This window comes from Tachyglossus aculeatus, chromosome 2 (genome assembly GCF_015852505.1).
Source record: "Tachyglossus aculeatus isolate mTacAcu1 chromosome 2, mTacAcu1.pri, whole genome shotgun sequence".
In the NCBI taxonomy this organism is placed as follows: Eukaryota; Metazoa; Chordata; class Mammalia; order Monotremata; family Tachyglossidae; genus Tachyglossus; species Tachyglossus aculeatus.
Genome location: NC_052067.1, coordinates 149,095,680 through 149,105,527, shown reverse-complemented (window position 1 = coordinate 149,105,527; position 9,848 = coordinate 149,095,680).

Below are 9,848 nucleotides of genomic sequence, written 5' to 3'. Positions count from 1 at the left end.
CCATTATTATTATTATTATTATTATTGCAGAGAAGCAGCGTGGCTCAGTGGAAAGAGCACGGGCTTTGGAGTCAGAGGTCGTGGGTTCAAATCCCGGCTCCACCAATTGTCAGCTGTGTGACTTTGGGCAAGTCACTTAACTTCTCTGCGCCTCAGTTCCCTCATCTGTAAAATGGGGATTAAAACTGTGAGTCCCCATGGGACAACCTGATAATCTTATAAACCCCCCCCCAGTGCTTAGAACAGTGCTTTGCACATAGTAAGCGCTTAATAAATGCCATTATTATTATTATTATTATTAGAATTGTGCCTTACTTGTAAGAATGACTGTTAGCCACAATGCAACCTGAGGGAGAATTCTGTTTTCTTGTGTACTTAGCTGAACCGCTAGAGGAAAATGCTAGAAAAAAGCACCAAGAAGTTCCAGACAGCAGTAAATCAGCATGGCTCAGCGGAAAAAGCCCGGGCTTTGGCGTCAGAGGTCATGGGTTCAAATCCCGGCTCCACCAATTGTCATCTGTGTGACTTTGGACAAGTCACTTCTCTGGGCCTCAGTTACCTTCATCTATAAAATGGGGATTAAGACTGTGAGCCCCTTGTGGGACAATCTGATCACCTTGTAACCTCCCCAGTGATTAGAAAAGTGCTTTGCACATAGTAAGTGCTTAATAAATGCCATTATTATTATTATTATTATTATTATCAGCCTTTCTGTGGCATGCAAATTAGCAAGTGGAGATTTTTATGTGTTACGAGATAGGGATGCATTACAAGCCCTCACCCTGGGCTTCAAGGCTGTCCATCCCCTCGCCCCCTCCTACCTCACCTCCCTTCTCTCCTTCTCCAGCCCAGCCCGCACCCTCCGCTCCTCCACCGCTGATCTCCTCACCGTACCTCGCTCTCGCCTGTCCCGCCGTCGACCCCCGGCCCACGTCATCCCCCGGGCCTGGAATGCCCTCCCTCTGCCCATCCGCCAAGCTAGCTCTCTTCCTCCCTTCAAGGCCCTGCTGAGAGCTCACCTCCTCCAGGAGGCCTTCCCAGACTGAGCCCCTTCCTTCCTCTCCCCCTCGTCCCCCTCTCCATCCCCCCATCTTACCTCCCTCCCTTCCCCACAGCACCTGTATATATGTATATATGTTTGTACATATTTTTTTTACTCTATTTACTTAATGTATTTGTACATATCTATTCTATTTATTTTATTTTGTTAGTATGTTTGGTTTTGTTCTCTGTCTCCCCCTTTTAGACTGTGAGCCCACTGTTGGGTAGGGACTGTATATGTTGCCAATTTGTACTTCCCAAGCGCTTAGTACAGTGCTCTGCACATAGTAAGCGCTCAATAAATACGATTGATGATGATGATGATTACAATTCCCTGTACCAAGGAGGACTGGTCCTGCCCCTGCTCATTTTAATCTTCATTATGGTATTATCTCCTGCTGTGGATCTCTGCCACCCTCTGCTGGTACAGCTCCTCTTCTTATAGCGGGTGGCAGAGATTCATTCATTCTTTCAATCATATTTATTGAGCGCTTACTGTGTGCAGAACATTGTACTAAGCGCTTGGAGAGTACAATTCAGCAATAAAGAGAGACAATCCCTGTAAAATGGGGATGAAGACTGTGAGCCCCACGTGGGACAACCTGATCACCTTGTAACCTCCCCAGCGCTTTGAACAGTGCTCTACACATAGTAAGCGCTTAATAAATGCCATCATCATCATCATCATCATCATCCACACCGGGCTTCCGGTCTAGAAGGGGGAAGACAGACATCAAAACAAGTTAACTGGCATCAATATAAGTAAAAAGAATTGTAGATATGTACATAGAAACACAAGTGCTGCGGCGGTGGGGGGTAGAGCAAAGGGTTGAGGTGAGGTGGAGGGGAGGGGGAGCTGAGGAAAAGGGAGGCTTAGTCTGGGAAGGCCTCTTGGAGGAGGTGAGCCTTCAGTAGGGCTTTGAAGGGGGGAAGTGTGGTTGTTTGGTGGATTTGAGGAGGGAGGGTGTTCCAGGCCAGAGGTGGACGTGGACCTCGTTCTCACCGAGCATGAGGCATGGTTAGCGGCAGAGGAGCGGAGTGTGCGGGTTGGGATGTAGAAGGAGAGAAGGGAGGTGAGGTATGAAGGGTCAAGGTGATGGAGTGGGGAGTGGAGAGGATTATAACCTGGGTTATAATCCTAAAATGGGGATTCAATTCCTGCTTTCCCTCCTATTTAGACTGTGAACCCCACGTGGCTGGGAGCTGGGTGTGACCCGATTAACGTTAGAACAGTTTGACACATTGTAGCGCTTAACTACCTCCTTCCTCTCCCCCTCCTCCCCCTCTCCATCCTCCCTGCCTTACCTCCTTCCCTTCCCCACAGCACCTGTATATATGTTTGTATGGATTTATTACTCTATTTATTTATTTTACTTGTACATATCTATTCTATTTATTTTATTTTGTTAATATGTTTTGTTTTGTTCTCTGTCTCCCCCTTCTAGACTGTGAGCCCACTGTTGGGTAGGGACCATCTCTATATGTTGCCAATTTGTACTTCCCAAGCGCTTAGTACAGTGCTCTGCACACAGTAAGTGCTCAATAAATACAATTGATTGATTGATTGATTGGAGTGTTCACTTGCTATCCGAGCCCCCAAATTGGTTATTCTTTAAGAATAATTGTATGTTAAGAGCCTACTCTGTGCCAAGTACTGTTCTAAGCACTGGAGTAGATTCAAGATATTCAGGTTGGACAGAGTCCCCTTTCCACATGGTGTTCAAAGTCTTAATCCTCATTTTACAGATGAGGGAACTGAGGCCCAGAGAAGTTAGGTGACTTGCCCAAGGTCACACAGCAGACAAGTGGCAGAGCCGGGATGAGAACCCATGTCCTATCACTCCCAAGCCCATGCTCTTGCCACGAGGTCATGTTGCTTCTCAGAAAGTATTTATATTAATGTCTGTCTCCCCCCCTAGAATGTAAGCTCACTGTGGGCAGGGAAAGTGTCCTTTATATTGTTATATCGTACTCTCCCAAGTGCTTAGTATAGGGAAGCAGCGTGGCTCAGTGGAAAAGAGCCCGGGCTTTGGAGTCAGAGGTCATGGGTTCAAATCCCAGCTCCACCACTTGTCAGCTGTGTGACTTTGGGCAAGTCACTTCACTTCTCTGTGCCTCAGTTCCCTCATCTGGAAAATGGGGATGAAGACCGTGAGCCCCCCGTGGGACAACCTGGTCGCCTTGTAACCTCCCCAGTGCTTAGAACAGTGCTCTGCACATAGTAAGCACTTAATAAATGCCATTGTTATTATTATTATTATTATTATTATTATTATTATTATAGTGCTCTATTTTACTTGTACAGATTTACTATTCTATTTATTTTATTTTGTTAATATGTTTTGCTTTGTTGTCTGTCTCCCCCATCCAGACTGTGAGCCCGTTGTTGGTAGGGACCATCTCTATATGTTGCCAACTTGTACTTCCCAAGTGCTTAGTACAGTGCTCTGCACACAATAAGTGCTCAATAAATACGATTGAATGAATGAATGCTCTGCACGCAGTGAGTGCTCAATAAATACAATTGACTGACCGACCAGAATTAGAACCCAGGTCCTTCTGGCTCCCAGGCCCGTGCTCTATCCACTAGACCACACTGCTTCTGTGCAGGGAAATCATGGTTGGGGTCGGGGGAATGGACCTTAAATATCAGTTGAGTCCATTCCCCTGCTTCCAAAGACTTCCCAACCAAACCCTCTCCTCCCCTCCAACTTTCCCATCACTGCTGACACTACCACGGTCCTCGTTCTCCAAGCCCCTCAACCTCGCCATTATCCTCGCATTTCTTTCCTACAGCCTGCATATTCAGTCTGTCACCAAATCCTGTTGTTTGTTTCTTCATAACATCTCTAGAATCCGTACCTCTTTTTCCATTCAAATGGCTACCACAGTGGTCCAGGCACTTGCAATATCCACCTTGACTACTGCATCTGCCTCCTAGCTGACTTCCCTGCCTCCCGTCGCATCCGACTCCAATCAATCAATCAATCAATCAATCGTATTTATTGAGCGCTTACTGTGTGCAGAGCACTGTACTAAGCGCTTGGGAAGTACAAGTTGGCAACATATAGAGACAGTCCCTACCCAACAGTGGGCTCACAGTCTAAAAGGGGGAGACAGAGAACAAAACCAAACATACTAACAAAATAAAATAGATATGTACAAAAATATGTACAAACATATATACAGGTGCATCTGGAACCACCCAGAGCACAGTTCTGGTAAAAACGATTACCAGAACAATTGTTCCGAGATCAATCATTTCAAAGCGGACCCTTTCTTCTTTAATTTTTCTTTCAGGGCTGCGGCTCGGGAAAGGCGCCGGAACGTCTAATCCAGGAGTAGGACCTGGGGTTTGTGGGGGCGGTGGCTAATCTGTGATCTTGCTGAGAGTCCCCAGTTTCTCCTGCTGTTTTATTCTTCCCGTGAGGCTTATAGAGAACATAAGAACAACCTTTCACATGGAAGTGGTCATTAATTTGTCTAAACCATCTCATTAATGTTGTATTTCCAGTAAAAGGGCCAAATCTAATGTCTTCAAATGGGGGTTGAAATCCCAAAATATGCAGAGCTTCTTCTTGAGTAACAGGTGGGAGGTTTCCTGCTCCCATCGTGCTGTACAAGAAGTTCCAACCGGATACTAAAGAGGAGATACCACAGGACGTCTTATATTGTGGCCGGCTGATGCGGTACCATCTTCTGAGGTCTAACACTTTCCGTTGTTTAATATCTTCAAGAGTAGTATACTGACGATACTCCCGATGGTGCTTGCCCTTTTTATCCAAGGTCTTTTTTTTGGAAACTTGTTTCTTCATGTTGACTCCAGTCCATACTTCACTCTGCCGCCTGGATCGTTTCTCTCAAAAAAGTTGTCGGTATCTCCCCACGCCTCAAAAACCTCCGATAATTGCTCAACCATCTCTACTTCAAACTGAAACTGCCACCATTTCTCTCCTTTAGCTTTCGGCAGAGATGGAGAATCAGTCAGTGTTCTTTCTCTGAATAAATTCTTCAGATAATGAAGATGCTGATTGACTTTCCCCTTAACCTTCTCTTCTCTGGGCTGGAAGCTTCCAGCTGGAAAGTGAAGAAAGCACCAGATGGTTAGGTTTTTCTAAGCCAGAAAGGCTGAAAGACTCAAATAATGTACAACTTCCAATACCATTTCAACCTTGATCATCTCTGCATGGTTGGTGTATCTTTGGAGTAATTCAGGTTAGTTTACTGCCCCATCAGGGAAACTATAAACATGTTCAGTTGAAAAGCAACATGGCTCGGTGGCCTGAAAGTCAGAGGACCTGGGTTCTAATTCTTGGGCAGATGGCAATTCCTATGTGCCTCAGTTTCCTCATTTGCAAAATGGAGACAGGGACAATGCCCAAACTAATTCACTTGTATTTACCCCAGTGCTTGGAACAGGGCTTAACACATAGCAAGTGCCTACTAAATAACTCAATCATTAATAAATGTTATAATTATTAAAGGAAATGTGTCCACAGTGCTATGATCTATTGCAATTGTGATTTTCCTAGGAGACTGCATTTCAGCTAGAATTCAATGTAGAGACAAATTATGTTTTCGGTTGTTTGCGCTGAATCACCAGAGGAAAATGTTGGAAAAAGTACCGAGCACTTTCAGCCAGCATTATGGTTATGCAAAATAGCAAGCTGAGATTTTGATGTCCGCCTTCTCTGAGCTGATTTTCCCAACAAAAAGGTCATTGAGTCCCTATATGAAGATACACTAGCCCTGGCCTAGCATCTCCTGTTTGTGGCTCTAAATATCATTATATACCTAACTTCTGAGGATGGTGATCAATAATTTGTGAAGGATGATCAAAATATACAATACGCATATTGTGTGTGTGTATATATATATATAGACAAATACATATTTATATTCTAAATAAATATGCAGCATTGCATATACAATATACAAAATACACAGTAACATCACTTGGGCGGTGAGAATTAATTGGGGTAACTTCCTGGAGGAGAGAGGCTTTTAGGAGGCATTTGAAGCCCACTAAATAAATTGGAAAATTGAACCCTGCTATTAGTCCAGCGGAAAGAATGTTGCCCTGAGAATCAGGAGACCTGGGTTCTAGTACTGATTCTGCTTGTTGAGGTAATTTCGCCTGTGTGAAGTTTTCTTATTAAAAAATCAATAGGCTGCACTAAGAGATGGGCTGGCCCTGACACAGCATCTGGCTAATGTGGGCAGGAAATCAAGGAATCAAAGGTATTTGATCAATAAATGGTATTTATTGAGAGCTTACTCTATTCAGAGCACTGTACTAAGTGCTTGGGACAGTACAGCATAACAGAACTAGCAGACACGTTCCCTGTCCATAACAAACTTACAGTCTAGAGATGATCTCCACCCTCCAGATCATACTTCACTCTCCTATCCTAATCATTTTTCTACAAAAACATTCAGTCCGTGTTTCCCCACTCCTCAAGAATCTCCAGCGGTTGCCCAACTACCTCCGCATCAAACAGAAACTCTTACCCTCGGCTTTAAAGCACTCAATAACCTTTACCCCTCCTACCTTCCTCCCTTCAAGGCCCTCTTCCTCCCTTCAAGGCCCTACTGAGAGCTCACCTCCTCCAGGAGGCCTTCCCAGACTGAGTCCCTTCCTTCCTCTCCCCCTCGTCCCCCTCTCCATCCCCCCCATCTTACCTCCTTCCCTTCCCCACAGCACCTGTATATATGTATATATGTTTGTACATATTTATTACTCTTTATTTATTTTACTTGTACATATCTATTCTATTTTATTTTGTTAGTATGTTTGGTTTTGTCTCCCCCTTTTAGACTGTGAGCCCACTGTTGGGTAGGGACTGTCTCTATATGTTGCCAATTTGTACTTCCCAAGCGCTTAGTACAGTGCTGTGCACACAGTAAGCGCTCAATAAATACGATTGATGATGATGATACTTTCCTCCTTTCCGCACACTTTGCTCCTCTAATGTTAACCTACTCACTGCATCCCAGCGCTTAGAACAGTGCTTGGCACATAGTAAGCGCTTAACACATACCAATGTTATTATTATTATCTCAGTCTCGTCTATCTCACTGACGGCCTCTCACCCACATACTGCCTCTGGCCTGGAATGCCCACCCCCTTTCCTTATCTGATAGACAATTACTTTCTCCACCTTCAAAGCCTTATTGAAGGCACATCTCCTCCAAGAGGCCTTCCCTGACAAAGTCCTCATTTCCTCTTTTCCCACTCTTTTCTGCATTGCCCTGACTTTCTCCCTCTACTCACTAGACCACCTCCCCTCACCGCCCCCCGTCCAGTCCCACACCACTTGGATACAGTTACGGAGATCCTCCATTCTTTCTGTAGGCTCTAGGCCTCACTTTCCTCTCACCTGCCCATGCAGTAGTAGTAATTGTAACAGAACAGTGTAGGAGAAGCAGTATGGCATTATAGATAGTGGTATATATCATTATGGATGTATATATATATCCATAATTTATTTATATTTAATGTCTGTCTCCCCCTCTGGACTGTAAGCTCGTTGTGGGCAGGGAATGTGTCTGTTATATTGTGTTGAACTCTTCTAAGCGCTTAGTCCAGTGCTCCGTAAGCAGTAAGTTCTCAATAAATATGATTGATTGATTGATAGATCCTTTCTTTCTGAGGCTCAAGTCCTCCATGTCCTGGTCATGTTACCAGTGGCAGTTTCTCCTGACTTCTCAGAGTCATGCTTCATGAGGTGTGGTTGTCCCAGACTCTACCTTTCCCAGTTTTCCACTAGATCTCGACACCTTCTTCTCGCTCCCTTCCGGCTTGACTCCAGACTAAAATGTCTTCCCATCAGCTGCCATGCCCCACTTTTCTCTGATACCTCCCCACCTGCAGACCCCCACTCTCCCCTCACTGCCTTCTGCCTCCACTGTCCAACTGCCCTCCCTCCCTATATTTTCTGTAAACCTCCTATGGCCAAGGATCCTGTCTACCAATTCTACTGTGGTGTGTTTTCCCAAAGTACAGTGTCCTGCCCACAGTAAGAACTCAGTAAATGCCATTGATTTCGTTCATTCTTTCATTCAATCATATTTATTGAGCGCTTACTGTGTGCAGAGCACTGTACTAAGCACTTGGGAAGTACAAGTTGGCAACATATAGAGACGGTCCCTACCCAACAGCGGGCTCACAGTCTAGAAGGGGGAGACAGACAACAAAACAAAGCATATTAACAAAATAAAATAAAGAAAATAGTAAATATGTACAAGTAAAATAAATAAAGTAATAAATCTGTACAAGCATATATACAGGTACTGTGGGTAGGGGAAGGAGGTAGGGCAGGGGGATGGGAAGGGGGAGAGGAAGGAGGGGGCTCAGATTGTTGATTCCCACTTTGGGGGCTTTCACTCCATACCTTCACCTCCAGGTTCTTGCTATCTCCTTTCCCCTCAGGAGACCCTATTCTTACCCTCATTTTTTTGCCAGTCTCCTGGCTCCTATGCAGGCAGTGGTGTTCAATAACTAGGTTTGATTGATTGATTGATTCCGCACTTGAGTCCACACACCACTCTCCTCCTGCTGAAAGATCCTGCATTCTTTCTCCAGGCTCTAAGCCTCACTTCCTGCTCACCAGCCCACATAATAATAGTAGTAGTAGCAGCAGTAATAATAATAATAATAATAGTAATGCTGGTATTTGTTAAGCACTTACTATGTGCCAAGCACTGTTCTAAGCACTGGGGTAGATACAAGGTAATCAGGTTGTCCCAAGTGGGGCTCACTGTCTTCATCCCCATTTTACAGATGAGGGAACTGAGGTCCAGAGAAGTTAAGTAACTTGCCCAAGGTCACACAGCTGACAAGTAGCGGAGCCGGGATTTGAACCCATGACCTCTGACTCCAAAGCCCGGGCTCTTTCCACTGAGCCACGCTGCTTCCCCAGCAGTAGGAGGAGGAGAAGCAGCATGGCTTTGTGGAAAGAGCACAGGCCTGGGACTCAGAAAGTCATGGATTCTAATCCAGGCTCCGCCACTTGTTTGCTGTGTGACCTTGGGCAGGTCACTTTACTTCTCTGTGCCTCAGTTACCTCATCTGTAAAAATGGGGATTAAGGTTGTGAGCCCTACGTGGGACAACCTAATTACCTTGTATCTACCCCAGTGCTTAGAACAGTGCTTGGCACATAGTAAGTGCTTAACAAATACCATCATTGTTATTGTTATTGTTCTCTGTGCCTCAGTTACCTCATCTGTAAAATGGGGATCGAGACTGTGAGCCCCATGTGGGACAGGGACCAGCCTGGTGTGCTTGCTTCCACCCCAGTGCTTAGTACAGTGCCCGGCACATAGTAAGTGTTTAATAAATGCCACAATCATTATTATTATTATTATAATAATAGCAGTAATATCAGCAGTAGCATTAATAATAGGAGGAGAAGGAGCAGCACAGGCAATATTCATAGTGATAGTAGTAGTAATAGCATCAGTAAGTACCCACATGGTGAGTTTCATTGTATTGGGCACTGGGAAATACTTAATAATGAAGTGATGCCTCCTCTACTGATAAGGAGCTCCCTTTATTCATTGCCCCTCCCAGCCCCATAGAATTTATGTACATATCTCTAATGTATGTATTAATAATAATAATAATAATAATAATAATTGTGGGATTTGTTAAGTGCTTACTGTGTTCCAAGCACTGGACTATTTGCTGGGATAGATACAAACTAATCAGGTTGGACACAGTCCCTGTCCCACATGGGGCTCACAATCTTAATCCTTTTAATCCTTAATCCTTAACCCTTTTAGACTGTGAGCCCACTGTTGGGT